The following is an 18,482-nucleotide window of genomic DNA, read 5'->3' on the forward strand; positions in this document are numbered from 1 at the left end:
AAATCATTCTGTGTACGATTTGAACAGAAAGGTAATAAAATAACACTAACCACCCCCACAGCCTCAGACGCACTGGTGCCCATGGTAAGGATTGCAGACGACAGCTCAGTCTTCCTGAAAGTGAATCCAGGAAAGCGTCTAGCCCTGATGGAGTCCCCGGATTTGCTCCCAGATCCTGTGTGTATCATCTGGCGAGAGTATTTGCAGAGTCGCCCAACTCTAAACTGACATTCCGCCTGTTTTAAGAAGATTACTATCAACTTGGTGCCAATTAAATATAGGGTATCTTGCTTTAATGACTACCGCCCACTGGCTATGACTTCAACCATCATGAAATGTTTAGACAGGCTGGAAACGGCACACATCAACCCCAGCCTACCAGACAACCTTCACCCGCTACAGCAGAAACATGAGGAGACACGAGTCCTGATGCAGGGTTTCAACCCTGATCGACTGCCTGATCGACCCGCTGAGTTCTTCCAGCAGATTGTTTCTGGAGCCACTACAATTTGCCGTAACAGGTCTACTGCCTACGCCATTACCCTGGACCCGCACTAATCTCTGAAGCACCTGGATAACAAAAGCAGCTGTGCCAGACTCCAATTTATTGACGACAGCTCCAATATCATGATTCCAAACAAACCCATCTTCAGACTGCTGGACCTAGGACTCAGCTCCTCCTTTTGCAAGTGGATCCTTGACTTCCAAGCCAACAGACCTCAATCAGTAAGGAGACACAGCAACACCTTCGCCACGATTATCATCAACACTGGTGCCCCGCAAGGATGCGTCGTCATATCTTTACTGCACTCCCCGTACACTCACCACCGTGTGGCCAGGTTCTGCGCTAACTCCATCTTCAAGTTCTCAGATGACACCATTGTATTGGGCCGGGCGTTATATAACGACGAGATGGAGTACGAGAATGATATTGAGAGCTTAGTGACATGATGTCGTGACAACAACCTTTCCCTCAGTGTCAGCAAAACAAAAGAGCTGGTCATTGACTCCAGGAAGGGGGCGGACCAAACTTCTGTTTAACATCAACATCAATGGTGCTGAGGAGGAAATGGTGGAGAGTTTCACGTACGAGGTGTAAACATCACCAATAGCTTGTCTTGGTCCAACTACGTAGCCGCTATGGCCAAGAAAGTACACCAGCACCTCTACTTCCTCAGAAGGATATGCAAATTCCGCATGTCCCAGTTTACCGTCACCAATTTCTGTAGATGCATCATTGAAACCATCTTATCCGGATGAATCATAGCGTGGAAAGGCAACTGCTCTGCCCAAGATCTCGGAAAATTGTAGAGAGATTTGGTCACAGCTCAACCATCATGAAAACCTACATCATCTCCATTGACCCTATCTACACATCCCGATGTTTTGGGAAAGCAGCCAACATAATCAAAGACCCCTTCCATCCCGGACATTCTCTCTTTTTCCCCCTTCCAGCAGGCAGAAGATACAAAAGGTTGACAACACGCCTCGCAAGGCTCATGGACAGATTTTATCCCTCTGTTATTCGACACTTGAATGCATCTCTTGTAAGATAAAGATGAACTCTTCATCTCACAATCCACCTCGTCATGACCCTTGCACTTTATTGTCTACCTGCAGTGTCCTGCCTCTGTAACAGTAACTTTAACATTATATCTGGCATTCTGTTATTGCCTTACCCTCTGTACTAAATAGATGTACTGATGTTTTGAAATGACCGGTGTGGATGGCATGCAAAGCTCTGTTTTGCACTGGATCTCAGTACATGGGACAATAATAAACTAATTACCAATTACCTGTTCAGCGTTCTCATAACTGAAACGGTGAATTCCAGGGAATATCCTGGTGAATCTCTTCTGCACCTTCTCCAGTGCAATCGCGTCTTCCTTATTGTTTGGTGATCTGAAACGCACACAGGAATCAGCTGTGGCCTAATAATTGTCACGGAAAGCTGGATCATGATTTCCGTATCCTTATTTTTTGTACTAAACTGATGTTTTCTTCACCAACTTAGTTCTGTGTGCTCCCACCTTCACAGCTCCGTGGATTTGTGCACGGATTACATTTGTTCCTCAGTTGTATACCTACCGTTCATTGTTTACGCCGAAATCTAAACCCTTTCAACGTGCATCGCATTGCACTTGTTAGGATTGAACTCTACGAGATGTTGGTCTCCACGTCTTATCAAATAATCCATATCATCCTGTGAACCCTATAACTCTCTTCACTATGAACAAAACCACATATTTTTATGTCAGCGCGATCTCATTAATAACATCACCATCTTCCCTATTCAAATCGTTAAAACATGAAGGGTGACATCAACGAATCTTGTCATGCCCCACTGTTCATCGGCTTCTACTCACAAAAATAACCATTCACCATCGTCCACTTGCCCTTATCTTTGAGACAATTTTAGATATAATTTGACAAATTGCGTTGGATCCCGTGGGTTCTGAACTTCTGGACCAACTTTCTGTGTGAAAGCTTTTGACAGGTCTCACTGACATACAGGTGGTCTGAATAAAACCCACTCCCGCCACCTCTTCAAAATATTCACTCACCTTTTTAAGAGGGCATCTCCCAGGAACAAATCTGTTGAGGGCTAGTTTTCATTAATTCCTGTTTTTTTTCGGACATAGATTAATCCTGCAGTTCTGGATTAATGGATCTTTGTCTCACAGCAGTATAATTCTCACCTCTATCCCTGCCGGTCTTCCTACATAAATGTGTCATATTTGTTATACTAACCTGTGGTCTGCAAGTATTAAAAAATGCTTTCTGTCAGAGCCCCCGCAATCTCCTGACGCCATCTGCAATGGTGCTGGATACTGGAATTTATCCACCTTTAATCCGCTCAAACGTCTAACGCCTTCTCATTTTAATGATAACGTGTACAGTCGTAACTTGCTGTCACTTGCGGTCAAATCAGATGACAGTCGGTGAATAGATTCTTGAGTCAAGTTTCTACTGTCTTTGAATATTCAGATGATAGAAATCAACAGTCATAATAATGTTCCATCATACTAGCACTCCGTCTTGTTTCAAGAACTCTCTCTTCCGCACCTCCTCCCCCCCCCGCCCACACACAACCTACCAACACCATCTGTATCTCCACCTGAGCCCACACTACGTTGGATTAACAACTTCTGATGTTCCGACTTTCATTATAGACTCGTTGTATTTCATATTACGAGCCGAGGCAAAACATCAGCCATGATGTTAATGACTCACAACGCAGACTCGAGGGGCCTGGTGACCTTCTCCTGCTCCTATCCGTTATATCCGATATTGACCACCAAACACGTTTCTTATTGAGCTTCGACGTCTTCAACACGTTCGTTCAGCATTTCCCGATGCCCCTTTTGTCGCCTTATCCTTTGTCATCTTCTTTGCCCCTTCCCTCTTCTTTCTGCTATTTAAAGCGTGTTTTTTTTCAGGTGAACTGTTTGTACAGATGACGATGTTACCCTATCCACATATGCTGGCGGACAAACTGAACATTATACCAGTTTCCTATTTGTTTCATTCTCTTGCATTAGGAATTTGCGAATTGCAGATTTTTTTTGTTTACCTGCAGAAGACATCGGAGGACAATTGCGCGTATTGAGTTACACATAGGTCAGATTTCGCGAAGACATAAGACATCCTTGGTGTTCACTCCCTGAGACTGTTGTTTACCTAACTCCAACGTAATCCAACTTCACAGATATCCAAGCTAACAAAATAGTGGTTAACAAAAGTATCAAGGTGTGAGAGCGTTAAATCCGTTCGGACTGGGTTCAATATAAAAAAGACACTTGAGCATTTTCCATTCCACCTGAAGACTCGCCGATAATAATTGCACTGAGATTTTGAGGTTTTACAAACTGAATATATACTCCAATGTTGCTTTCCCTTATCACAGTCCTTTTGTGGGTCCTGATTTTTTTATTTCCTCAGTCACTTACCCTGTAATGCATCTTGATTGCTCTGTCTGTATTGCTCTGCTCACTATGTTTTCCTAATCAGTTTAACTATCGCGTGTTTGAAATTGTTGATTATGAAAGCCGTTGCAAATGTTTAACACATTAAATATCATCCAAATATCCACTCCTTCCCTTGAGCCACTTTAAATAACAGACCTGCATACAACTGACCTGGTGATCATTGCAGTTCCGTGGGCTGCAATGGTAAAGCTGGCTGGAGCGAGACGCTTCGAATTTACCCAAACGCGAAATGCCCAGTTGATTCTTTCCATCTGCAAATCTCTGGGAGGATTCCTAATGCTGATAAATGCGATGAATCAGAAACAACGATTTCACCGCCAATGAATCGACAGACACTGAAGCTGAACTGAAGTATCCAGAGCCGTTGGTCAACCTGGATTGGACGTCGAACTTCGGGACTCTTGTCAGACAGATGAAAAAAGGAGTATCTCCCCTTTATCTGATTGGGATACCTCGGTCCTTCATCAGGAAATGCTCCCAAAAGTCTCTTCTTCAGCAAACTTACCACAGCTCTTGCCGCTTGCGCTGGAACGGGTGACATTGTTTGAGAACAAAGAGATGTCCTTCAGACACTGAGGGAACTTCAGAGACAGGATCGTTGAGATGAAGTCGAGAAACAACCCTCTTCTTTTCAATGAGAATTATTCTCAACTGCCGTTTGCTCCTATACCAGTACATTGAAAGACATTGTTTTGTGTGATTACACGTCCAGTTTCCAGTGAAACACAAACATTTTTGTTACCGTGATCTCCTGTCCAAGACACAGCAGCAGAGCAAATAGAGCCGCTGTCTCCAAACGACGGCGACCCTGGTTCAATCCCGATTCTTCGCATTCTGTCTGTATAATTTGTACCTTGACCCGGTGACGGCGGTGGTTTCCCCTGCGCTGCTGTCTTTTTACCACACACCAGGGATGTAGGTGTTGAATTAAACTTTGACAGTGCCATATTGGCCGCGATAAATGATGCTGACAGTGTCGATAATTGGTCGAATGTGGGGTGCGGGGTGTGAGTAGGCGGGCTAATGAGACTCTGTACGTAGGACATAGAACGGTCCAGCACACGAACAGGCCTTTCTGTACACCATGTGCCGACCACGAAGCCAAATTCAATTAACCCTTTCTGACTGCACAAGGTTGATATGCCTCCATTTCCTGACTGTTCACGTGCCTGTCTAAGTCCCTCATTGTCTCAACGCTGGACATTTTCTACAGGTCGGGGGCTATGGATATTTCATGTGCCCAACTTTTTCATGCTGCATCATGTGTTCTTCATTATCTGTGCGTAACAGTAATTTTCTGCATTGGTCTGTGTGCCTTCGTCTGCTTGACCTGTTGTTCGTCTCTAAGTTCGTCTCTATCCTTGCTGAATGTTAGTTATCATAAACCCAGGAAATTACTTGAGCATAACGCTGAATTCCGAATGTACCGTGATTAACGCTTCTGGAAGGTGTTCGTGTTCTTACCGTACAATACAGCCTTCCTGCAGTACATGCAATGTGCTTACTCTAGCGGTGTGTGCCCTGCCGGACACTGCTGATTCTGTCAAGTACAACGCGGCTTCTAGGTAGTGTTGAAGTCAGTGCTAACAGTGCAGATCAGTCCTGTGGATGTGAATGTGCCTGTTGTTTGCTCGCAGCATAGACTCTGAGATGAATACATTGTCTTTTTGAGTATGACTGGTTTTAGTAAATAAGCGCAACCTTGCAAGATAATCTTGGGGTCCAACAGTCTGCAGGGTCGTATTGTAACAATTAGTTTCACCATAAACAGTTGCCTCCGCAGACAACTCCTTGGCTTCTGCCCAAGAAACGTGGGCGTGCAAAGCTGTAACTGTGTCATTATAGCGCAGAGAAAGGAGTAGTAAATATGGGTCATTTAATGCAGCGTGGGCAGCAGGGGTCTAAAATTCTCGGCATTATAACCTTGGTCGGAAGGACCACGGTTGTGGGGAGATGAATTGCAGTGTCGCATGCTGCACTGACAGCCGTCTTTAATACCTTGCCTTGTAATCTTGTCTGCACACATATCAGTGTTAACCCAGTACTCGTATCTGTCCCTGTGACACTGGACCCCTCCCTACACACGCAGCAGTGTTAAACCAGTGTCCTGCTGAGACTGGATGTAAGTAGTCCCCGCACTGTGATCTTACAGTGCAGCACTGAGACTTCGTCTCCTTCAGACTCGGTTCTAATCCTTATAACTGCACGAACGGCCACATTTCTGCAACTCTCTGCATGAAAATTGCCCTCCCTTCCCCTCTGTTCTCGATTTCCTGCTATCATTTACTGCTGCCTTTTTGTTTACGTTAGGACCAGTTACCCCCGGTATCTTCTCTCGGAGCTCAGGCACAACCACTTCGTGTTGTACGTGACTGGCAGCTGGATGGCTCCGTGGGCTTCAGAGCCCACGGCACAAGGTTTGTGGCTGGAGGTGAAGATGGTGACTTCAGTCTTATGTTCAATGGTCTCCGTATCAGCCGCCCAACATTCACACAGTAGCTGTGAAACGACAGAAGAAGGGTGAGAGGGTCGGTCTGTGTCCCTGGCTTCAGTCAGGCTGCGCAGAAATCAGTGATGTTCATTCGTGATTCAGCATGAGTGACCTCGAACAATAGAAAGAAAAGTAAACGAGAAATGGAACAGTATCCATTTGTAAATATTTAAACATTACTTCTGACCAAATAGACATGAAATCTGTGACTCCGTCAGAAATGCTCGAACCAAAACAGTCCTTTAACTCAAAAACCAACCAATCAATCAATCAATCAATCAATCAGTCAACCAACCAACCAAACAACCAATCAGCATCACATGCCCGAGAAAACATTGCAATGGGAGTCAGCGGGTCCATTATTTTCTCATCATATATCTCCGTAATATTCTTTTCCCTCATGTTTTGTTAGGGCTGCCACTTCTGTTTCTTCACAACCGGTTTTGCCAGCAGCACCAACAGCCATTCACTAAGTGTGTTTATCTGCGCCTCAGGTTCAGCGGCTGACGATTGTGCTCCCAGTCTCTTGTGTGAACATGTGTCACTGCAGGTGGTGTTACCAAGTGTGTGGACACTATGTAGACAGAGTAAGTCATGAAGCGGGATACAGAGGGTTCTGACCATTGGATAAGAAGGAACGATGCAAGTCAGGAATTCTGCAAACAGGCATCTATAGTGAATGCAAAGTCGTTTATTGACCTGTTAATTTTCCAGTGAAGAGCGTCCTGCTGTGCCAGACCAGTCGGGCAGCCGAATAATTCTGGATATTGCTGCCCTGTCCAAGCAGTCTCTGCAATACGCATTCACAACCGTAACACCAATTGACCAACACTACCATTTCGGATATCCCCTTTGTTTTGACATTAATAGAATGCATCCTGTAAGTAATTCATTCTGAATGTCATGTCTACTTAGTACAAGTTGCAAACCAAGCCCAGATTCCCCAAATCACTCCCACCCCATCAACCCATCCTCGGAGGAGCGACTCTTGACTGTTGGAGAGACATGCACAAATGACCACAGTGAGGAGACAAGTGGCAGAAGGTGTACAACATAAAAAATGCTGACATGGCAGAGAAGAACAGCAGGAAAGAAATGACAGGGCGGCACAACAGATGTCTCAACAGATCTCGGTACAACGAAGGGCATCTTCACAGAGAAGTCAACATTATAAACAAATGAGTGAATTCTCCTCTAACAGGGCGAATATTTACACCATAAGGAACGTCTTCAAATGTCACAGAATATCTCGAGGTAACATTGGAAATCCAGAAACAAACACCTTCTGATTTGGGGACATTCTAAGCAACAGACGACCTCTTACAAAGCAGTGCGCAACCAACACAGTGAAGAACACCTTTGCGCATGAGAGGCAAAAATCATACACAAGACAAACATACGTGTCAAAAACTCACCGATGAAGGTCCTTACACATAAAGCGTACAGGTGCAATCTGACCTCAGGACGGTAGCTGAGATCCACAAAAGGCAGCATGTAGAAGATGAAGAAAATGGTAAGCACAGAAACTCCAGAGGTAGGGTGGGAAGGGAATTCGTGGCTGGACTTGTTCTGACTGTGATTGGATTTAGAGCACTGTATCCTTGTAATGGTCGCCCAGCGAGGACACCGTGTCGATGTGTAGCGAGATCTAAGTGTACTTACTGAAGATCTGCAGAACATGTCTCAAAGGGGTAGGAGGAAGCCATTGGGTTGGGTCATGGTGATAAGTGAAAAAAATCAGTATAGAAGTGGTGATGACGAATAGATTGCGAGGTGTGCTGCAGAATATCATGCTTGGGATCTGTTGACAATTATTGAGGGTTCAGGTTGGATGAACAAGACAGAAGGAAGCTGAAGGACTGTGAGAAGAAGTGCACAATTTCCCATTGGGAACCTAAACAGGTGAAGTGAGCAGGGTCTGTTCATGTCCCTTTGGTCAGAGCAGATTGCGTGGAAAACAGTTAGATAGTGGCATCTAACAGCAGATGTGTCATCTCCCAAAAATACAGTATAGAAATTTAAGTGCACCAATCATTGTTATTTTGTCAATCTCGTATGCGTATTGCATTTGGTCCAATTGAAGCCCAGGTCTTCATGAGATAATGCCGACGAATGTAATGTGTTTGTGTTCAGTCGCCCACAAGATCTACCACAGAGACAATGGTGTTGATGCAATATGTTTGTTCCAGTGATTGTAACTACGAGCAGCGATCACGGGTATAACCGAGTCACGGGAGACTGAACCTCGGTCTAAATCAGAGCCAACTGGAGTGCATCAGCTCAGAGTGCCTGCCGGAGCTGTGGAGTCCGGAGCAACAGAAGTCACAGCTTCTCACTGAAATGGAATATCCAGTAATCTGGCGGATCGAAGACATTTACTTTCCTGTTCTTTCAGCTGTTGGAATTTCCGGTGAACCGCTCTTCTAGCCGCTTTTAGTGGAAATTGATAATTAATTTCAATGTTTGGAATTGTTTCTATCACTGCTTCATTCCACAGCCGGATGTATGTAGTCCCAGCATTTCAATAATGAAAGTCCGGGGTCTCTGCCTTTGGTCTTGTAGCAGCTGCGTTGCGTTTGCAACGTACTGGGAGCGGGTGGCTGTATCAACGGCAGAGATCAGACAGTTGGCAGATGCTGAGCAGATGTGCTGGGACACTTGGAAATAAAAAAGCGTTGCAGGAGTTGGCATTTTCCCTCTCTCTCTTGCTGCTGCCTTAATGAATCACCTCTTTTACTCCTTAAAGCCAGGGAAAACCTGGACTCAGCTTATCATATTCCTTTTGTCTGGTCCATAGCTACGACCTCGCTGCCACATTGGATCAATTTCTTTCCTCTCTTTCTTGGTAAAAGGCAAGGATTTTTGACCTGAAATTTTAACTCCATTGTGCAGGTGGTGCGGAACTGCTTTCCCACGTTTATTCGAATATAGAAGGGCTTTATCTCATGAGATAAGCTGCTTTGGAACATTTTCAATTAAAAGTCTCGTCATTGATTGAAATACCGCAGTTAATGGGAAAAAGCCAATTGTCCGCGAACGACTTTTCGACACAGCACTGTGGTGCCGCCTAAATGATCACTAATTTGAGTTTGCTTCTGTCCGGTTTAAATCTATTTTCTCCCTCGTTATGACATATTTTATATGAAATGCAACGTTTGTATCTAATCTTGCGTCGGATTGTTCTGTGTCCAACGTAATCACCCGTCTTTTGTTCTGCCACTGATTGAACAATATCGCCATCTGGCGGGCGGACTGATTCATTTCATTAGTCTGGATTCGTGGACGGCGTCGATGAAGCTTGATATTTATTGTCGATCGCTTATTGGCTTTTAAGAGGCAGCTAGCTAGCTAACGCTCCCGTCATTCTCTTTTCTACGCAGTTGTCAACTTGGAGTCTTTACAAGTTCTAATGCAGTTTTATTTGTCTCCTCAATATTCTCCTCAGTCCACAACGGCACTGCCGCCAATCTCGGTACTTCTCATCTTCCGCACAGGAGATTAAGCAGTTGCTGGAATCTGAAACAACGCACACAAAGTTCCGTAGGAACTCAGCAGCCCAGGCATCATCTATGGAAAGAAATAAACAGTTAACGATTCGGTTCGAGATCCTTCCTCATGACTTTAAAAGAATAGGGCAGATCCAGAATAAAAGGTAGGATGGGGAGACAGAGCACAAGCTGGCAGGTGATAGGTGAGTCCAGTTGAGAAGCAGAAGGTAGGTCTGTGGAGGAGGAGTTGAAAACGAAATATATGAAAAGCTAAGTGGCAAAGGGCTGACGAAGAGAGAATCCGGTGGGAGAGGATATGGAATAAAGGGAATATGAGGGAGGAGAAGGGTTGGAAGAGCAGCACCACAGATTCCGCCTTGGTATTCTCCAACCTGACGGTATGAACATCGATTTTTCTAATTTATGGTGACCCCTCCCCTCTGTTTTCCCCATTTCCCTTCCCCGCATTTGCTTGCCCTTATTGCTGTGGCTTCCTAATCCCTTCTCTTTCATTCCTTAGCCCTCGTGACCTGCCAATCACCTCCCTCCTATTACCGACCTTCTTCCCTTTATTCCATTGTCTACTCTCCTGTTGGATTCCTTCTTTTTTCAGCCCTTAACATCTTCCACCTATCACCTCCCAGCTTCTCACTTAATTGCCTTTTATCTGCCTTCCCCCCCCCCCCCCCCCCCCCCCCCCCCCCCACCTACCTACACCCTCTCACCTGAACTGATATTTCATCTGCCGGCGTGCGCTCCTCCACCTCCGCCTGCCTGTTTATTCCAGCATCTGCCCTCTTCCTTTCCAGTCTTGAAGAAGGATCTTGACTCGAACCACAGACGATTTTTTACCCCCGTAGATGCTGCCTGGCCTGCTGAGTTCCTGCAGCATTTTGTGTGTGCTGCTCCTTCTCAAGTCTCAGAACGACAAAGCCGGGAATTGTATCCAATTTCGTCAAACCACCGCTTCGGTTTCGGGACTGGTCAATAATTTCTCTGCCTCCCTTTCACTCTCTTACAGTTAACTTGGTGGCGATTCTGATTCTGTCCCGAGGGAAGTGCGGTCTCTCCAAATGTATCACCCGGTACCTGGTGGGAATGGCAGCGGCCGATCTCCTTGTCGTTATCTCGGAGCCCCTGCTAAGGCGGACTGTTCCAATTAACTTCCCTCGGACATTTCGCGACATCACTCCCGTGTGCAGTTTCATTGCATGGCTGGTTTTTGCAAGCACCGCCGTCTCTGTCTGGTTGACAGTCGCTTTCACCTTTGATCGATTTGTGGCCATTTGTTGTGAGAAGCTGAAGACAAAATATTGCACTGAGAGAACGGATTCTGTGGTTATAGGAACAGTGAGTGCACTGGGCTGTTTAGAAAATGTCCCCTGGTATTTCGTATATGAGCCCAGAGAAATAATTGATAATGTTCCCTGGTATTGTCTCACCAAAGCCATCTTCCATACATCCCCAGCATGGGTGGCATTTGAGATGTTTCATCGGACTCTAACCCCTTGTGTCCCGTTTTTCCTTCTTTTATTGCTCAATATTCTGACGGCTAGACGGATTTTAGCGGCCAGTAGAATCCGCAGGGGTCTCCGGGGTCGCGGCAATGGAGAGAATGACAAGGACCCGGAGATGGAGAGCCGAAGGAAATCCATCGTTTTACTCTTCTGTATAACCGGTAGCTTCACATTGTTGTGGGTGACACAGGTAATGTTTTACATTTATAAACGAATTGCAAAGGTTTATCAATACCCCGTCATGGATCCCCATTATATCACAGAATCCACAGCAATAATGCTGCAGCTTCTAAGTTCCTGCACCAACACTTGTATTTATGTCGCTACTCAGAGCAGATTCCGAGAGGAACTAAAGAAGGTGATGAAATACCCGCTGCAGCGGATTATGAAATCAGTGAAATTATCGAATCAAATCAAATGCTTCACGCGGAAGAATTAACACGACTCTCATTCTCCCTCTCATGCAGAAATCAGGACGGAAAAGGGGATCACTTATTTTTCAAGTGAGAGGACTGAAGTACCCGCTCATGTGATACAATGTATAAAGTCATCGAGTCATACAGGACCGAAAGGAGCCCTTCGGCCTAACTGGTCCATACGCTCCAAGATTCGAATCTATGCTCGTCTCATTTGCCCCCGTTTGGTCCATGTCCCTCCAAACCTTTCGCATCCATGTACATGTCCAAGTACCTTTTAAATGTTATTATTGTACCTGCCTCAACCATTTCCTCTGGCAGCTTGTTCCACATGCAGAACACCATCTGGATGAAAAGGTTACCTCTCAAATTCTTAATAAATTCCTCCCCTCTCACATTAAACCTATGCCCTCTCGTTATTGATTCATCAGCCCTGGGGAAAAGACTGTGTGCATTCACCGTATCTATGCAGCTGGTGATTTTATTCAACTTTATAAGATCGACCCTCATCCTCCTACGCTGTAATGAAAACGGTCCCAACCAGCTCATCCTCTCTCCATAACTCAGTCCCTCAAGTCTGCAACATCCTCTTGTATCCCCTGTGCACTCCCCCCTCTCTGTATCCATCTATCTAACTGTCTGTATATCTTACATATCTATCAATCTATCTCTCCCCTTTGCTTCCTTTACCTCTTCATCTATCCTTCTGCTGCTTCGTTGGATGTGCGCACCTCTCTCTCTCTCTCTCTCTCTCTCTCTCTCTCTCCTTCTCCTTCTCTCTCTGTCTCTCCCTCTGTCTGCCTCTCTATCTTTCTCTGCTCTATCGCGTGAAATTCCTCCATGTTTTACATTTTCTCTGCGTAGCTTGAAATGGGAAATAACGCGGAGTGAGGATTTCGAAAAAAATAAGAATAGAGACAGTTGAATATGCACAAGCGACGCAAGAGGTTGACTGGTCGAGAGACAAGAGTTTGACTGAATGTGGTGGAGTATGGGTGTCCAACATGCTGTCTGTCCTGCAAGAGAGCCTAAGAGTTGACTGACTGGAAGGTCGTCACATTCGTGTCGAAATATGAGTGAAGAGTCAAATTTCGGTAATGCGTCCCCTGGGCTGAGGAATCGGCCTACGTAATAAACCCCCGTATTCAACCTATCTCTCAATAATAGTTATTCCCTTATGATACCTTCGGCATTTATTTTGCATTCACCTAGTTTGCACCAATACTTTGCACCATTCCGTTGTTTTGAGCTTGTCGCTCTATTTATTGTTGTATTTATTAATACCATATATACTGTTTCCTGTGTTCGCATCACGTGTGCAAGAGATTTCATCCACCCTCTTGAATATAAGAATAAACTAATCTGAATCTGAATCAGTGAATGTAGTCAAGGTAATTTGTACGTCTGAATAGATTGTGAGGAGCTGGAATCTAAGCAGGTGTTCTTACAACCAACCAGAATCGTCGTCACAGCAGTCACTACAGCGCCTGCCTCATTGAAGAAGGGGCAGATTCTACCGTGAATTAAATCTAAGACAATTCCCATCCGTACACCGGTGAGACGATATTCCCGCATGAGGGGAGGAAAGGCAGGGAAATTGATCAAAACTATGTTGAAGTGTTATGGAGATGGTGAAGATGTTTTCGTGACACAGAATATGATTGGGGCTGGAAGCCACCGTAAAAACGGATGATGGAGAAGATATTCTCACGGCATTAAACAGTACCTGGATGCTGAATTCAAAACTGTCACCTTCAGGGCTATGAATGTAATGAAGGAAGTTGGGTTGAGGTTATAGAACATCAAACATAGAACGTTACAGCACAGTACAGGCCCTTCGGCCTACAATGTTCTGCCTATATTTTATCCTGCTGTAAGGTCGATCCAGCCTTTCCCTCCCACATAGTCCTCTATTTCTCTATCTTTCACGTGGCTAACTAGGCGTCTCTTAAATGCCTCTGATATATATTCCACAACAACCTATGCTGGGATGTGTTCCACGCATCCCCTACTCACTGTGTAAAAAAACTTACCTCTGAGATATCCTCCTCTAATCACCCGAAATTCATGCCTCCTTGTGTTAGCCATTGTCGCCCTGGGTAAAATTACCTGATCTATGCTTCTTAGCATCTCGTACACCTCTATTAAGTCACCTCTCATCCTCCTTCTCTCCAAAGAGAAAAGTCCCAGCTCACACAGTCTATCCTAATTTGTCATGATCTCCAATCCAGGAAGTATCTTGGCAATACACCTCTGCACCCTCCCCAAAGCCTGCACATCCTTCCTATAATGAGGCCACCAGAACCGAACACTACTCCAAGTGTGGTCTAACCAGAGTTCCATCGAGCTATAACATTACCTCGCGGCTCTTGAACTCAATACCCCAACTAATGAATGTCAACACTCTGTACGTCTTCTAAACAGCCCTATCGACCTGCGCGGCAAATTTGAAGGATCTGTGGACGTGGACCCTAAGATCCCTCTGTTCCTCCACACTGCTAAGAGTCATGTCATTAACTTTGTATTCTGCCTTCAAATTCGATCTTCCGAAGTGTATCAATTCACACTGTTCTACACTACTACAACACCACTAACCTCTGTATCATCATCAAACATAATTCCCCACCTTCCACATCCTCATCCAAGTAATAAAAAATAATCACACAGAACAGGTGTCCCAGAACAGATCCCTGAGGAGCAGCACTGGTCACCGACCTCCAGGCAGAATACTTTCAATCTACAACCACCCTCTTGTCTTCTCTGAGCGAGCCAATTCAGAATACATACAGCCAAGTTCCCTGGATCCCACATTTTCTCACTTTCTGAATGATCCTTCCATGAGGAACCTTAACAAACGCCTTACTAAAATCCATGTACACTACGCCCACTGGTCTACCTTCATCAACGTGCTTTGTCACATCCTCAAGGAATTCAGTCAGGCTCGTAAGTTCAGACCTGCCCCTCATAAAGCCATGCTAACTGCCCCTAATTAGCCTCTGCTTCTCCAAATGTCCATAAATCCTTTCTCTAAGAATCTTCTCCAGTAATGTGCCCACACTGAAGGTCTGTAACACTGAAGGACTTGAATCATAGGTTTGTCATTTCAGGGTTATCCCTACTTTGTTTATTAAATGAAGGGACAACATTTGCCACCCTCCAATCTTCTGTCACTGCTCCTGTGGACAGTGGGGACGCACAGATCATCGCCAACGGTGCAGCAATCTCTTCCCTTGTTAGGTAACTCTATTTAAACTGTCTCGGTATGATGGGCGGAATAGCCTCATTATGTGTTGTAAATATGGTGCGAAGATCCACTCTCCCTTTTGTGGAGTACCTCAGATATCACGATCTCCTTGCAGGAACAATGACCAGCTCTTTCCCATAAACCATGCCTGGCACTTTCTGTCGTTGGTTGGTTCTACAAGTAACACTGCAGTTGTGCAATTCCAATTTTTGTTTGCTCACCCATCCATCCTCCGCTGTGTCATCTCTCCCAACGCTGTTACACTTTCAGCTTTTTGCACTTCTGCACATATACATCCTGAGTTAATTATTCCAAGCGATTGCCGAATTGTCTTCTGCGGAATCCAGCTCATAAAACACTTCTGTCCTGTCGCATATCCCTCGCAGTCACCAAGCAACACCACCCAAACCCCTCGTACACAGACATGCCTTTATTTAAGAAGCCGCCATTTGAATGTGGACAGCGCCACTTCAGGAAATTGGCACCTCTGCAGCATCTTCTGTTGTATGCACAGACTGAAGGAAGTGGGGATAATACAAATGTTCAAAACATCTGGCAAATTTCCATTTAAGCGATTTCGCTTTACACTTTATTTGGTAAAAAAAATAATGCAAGTAATGGTAAACTTTAGGATAAATATCAAAAATATTGTACAAGGAAGAGAGCGATTTCGCTTAAGAATCGATGTTATCATCCAGGTGTGGAATAACTGGAGATCGGCGAGGTCTTAAATGAATACATCTCGTCTGTATTTATCGTGGTTAAGGTCATGGGAGTTAGGAAGTTCAGGAAAGAGAACAATGATATTCCGAAACATATCGGCATTAGGGAAGAAGATGTATTGGTGATGTTGAGGCACATAAGAACAGATCAATCCCCCGAGCCTGACCAGGTATCTCGCAGGACTTTGTGGGAAGCAAGGAAATAAATTGCTGGGGAGCTGGCAGAGAATTTTCTATCTTCCATGGGTGACGTACCAGAAGGCTGGAGGGTAATAAAAAGGGCTGCAAGGACAACCAGGGAACTATAGTCCAGTGAGCCGAAAATTAATGCTGGCAATGTTTCTGCATTTAGGAAAACAAATACTGATAAAGGACATTCACCATGCATTTGTGCGTGGGAAATCGCGTCTCCTGAACTTACCTCAGTTTTTAAAGAGGTGACCAATAGGACTAGGGCAGAGGACGTTGTTTGTATAACAAGGCCTTTCACAAGGACCCGGCGAGTCAGATTACATGGAATCCAGGGTGAGACTGCTGACGGGATACAAAAATTGGCTTGACGAACGTAGTCTAAGCGAGGAAGTGGAAGGTTCATTTTCAGATTAGAGGCCTGCGGCCAGTGGTGTGTCACAGGAATAGGTGGTGGGTCGGTCCGCTGTTGCATGTCATCTATATTAATGATTTGGGTGAGAATGAAAGTGGCATGGTTGGTAAGCTTCCAGATGACACCAAAATTAGTGGCTTAGTGGACAGTGAAGAAGCTTGTCTACAACAGGATCTAGATCAACTGGGAAAGTTGGCAAAGGAATGGCAAATGGAATTTAACTAAGACAACTGCGAAAGGGGGCATTTTGGGGACTTAAACCAGTTCAAAACATGCACAGAGAATGGCTGGGTACAGGAGAGTGCTGTGGAACAGAGAGACCTCGGAGAACTAATACATAGTTCCTAGAAAATGGCGACAAAGGAGGACAGGATGGTGAAGAAAGCGTATGGCACGGTTGCTTTCCTTGGGCAGTACGTTAAGCACTAGAGTTGGAAGGTCATGTTTCAGCTGTACAAGACAGTAGTGAGACCGCACTTCCAGTATTGTGTACAGTCGTCATCGAGCAATTGGAAGGACGTAATTAGGCAAGAAAGGGTGCTGAAAAGATTCGCAAACATGTTGCCGGGGCTGGAGGTATGCCTCATGAGGAACGATTGGATACGCTGAGACTGTTTTTTCCTGGAGCAAAATAGGCCGACGGATGACCGTAAAAGATTAATAAAACAATGAGTGGCATAGATTGCGTGGATAGTCAATGTTCCCTTCGATAGGAGGGCACAGAGGTCAGATGAGAAGGGAACGATTTAAAGGAGGGGAATGATTTTCACAAAGTGGATGGTGGGTATGTGGAACGAGTTGTCGGATGAAGTGGTAAATCAGGTATAATTGCGACTTTAAAAGAAATCTGAACAGGTACATGGACATGAAAGGTTTGGAAGGATATGGGCCCAACGCAGACAAATGTGACTTGCTCATGTCGGCACCTTTGTGGGCAAGGACGAGTTGAGCCGAAGGGCCTGTTGTCGTACTGTGTAACCCGATGACCCTATGATTGAATGTGTGTAGTTAATTTCACCTACTGTAGGGAAAGGTGATAAATCAGCTGGTCAAATATGAGAAGAGAAACAACGTGAATGCCACTGGGTATAACGTGTTATGACGCTCGTTAATGTGTTCATGTATCCAGGCACGTAACGTATGGTCCATATTTGCGCTTGCAGAGGACAAATGCTAATTAACTTTGTCTTACATAAGAAATAACAACAGCTTTCGGAGCAGAATGAAACATATTTGCCATGTGTAAGGAACTGCTTGTGCGCATGAAATCACGAGGAGGCGTAGTGGGGATAAATAAATGAACAGGTACCTCATTCTACTTGACCGGAGTGCCAGATGGTCAAAAGATAAATCGGGAATTCGAGTTAGGTTTGCTGGTGAAACAGAGTTAATGAAAAATGCTTGGGAGCACCGTGATTTACCTGGTGAGTCGCGAAATAGGGCCCTCAGCTCACTTGTACCGCCCAAAGAGAAGAGTGGATGGAACTGACCGCTGTCCAGATGCACGCAAGGACATAAAAACATCGGAGCAGTAGTAGGCCAAGAGGCCTCTCAACCATGCCCAGTCATACTTAATGTTCATGGCTGGTCCACACTGGTCACAATCCTTCTTCAAAGTCAGTTCACCACCATCCCCTGTTCCATCATTTTTAAACTATTTACCTGTCTCGTAATAAGTGCACATGGAAAGAGTATTTAGATTTATTTGGAACGAGGGAGAACGCACCTGCACCCTGCCCTTCGGGTTTGATCGCCTGTCGCTCACCATATATAAGGGGATGGGTGAACTGCTGCCGAATTGTGATCCAGCGCACGATGAATGGGCAGAAGCAGGTTATCGTAGATGACGGGGGATCTTCATCAGATAGGGAAGTGGGCCGATGAACAGCAAATGGATTTCAATACAGGCAAGTGTGAGGTGATGCACTTTGGAAAGTCAAATCATCGCAGGACTTATACTCCAAATGTTTGGCAGGAAGGAGAGTCATGGAACAGAAGGACAAGGAGTGCA

This window comes from Pristis pectinata, chromosome 45, assembly GCF_009764475.1.
Source record: "Pristis pectinata isolate sPriPec2 chromosome 45, sPriPec2.1.pri, whole genome shotgun sequence".
NCBI classification, from domain to species: domain Eukaryota; kingdom Metazoa; phylum Chordata; class Chondrichthyes; order Rhinopristiformes; family Pristidae; genus Pristis; species Pristis pectinata.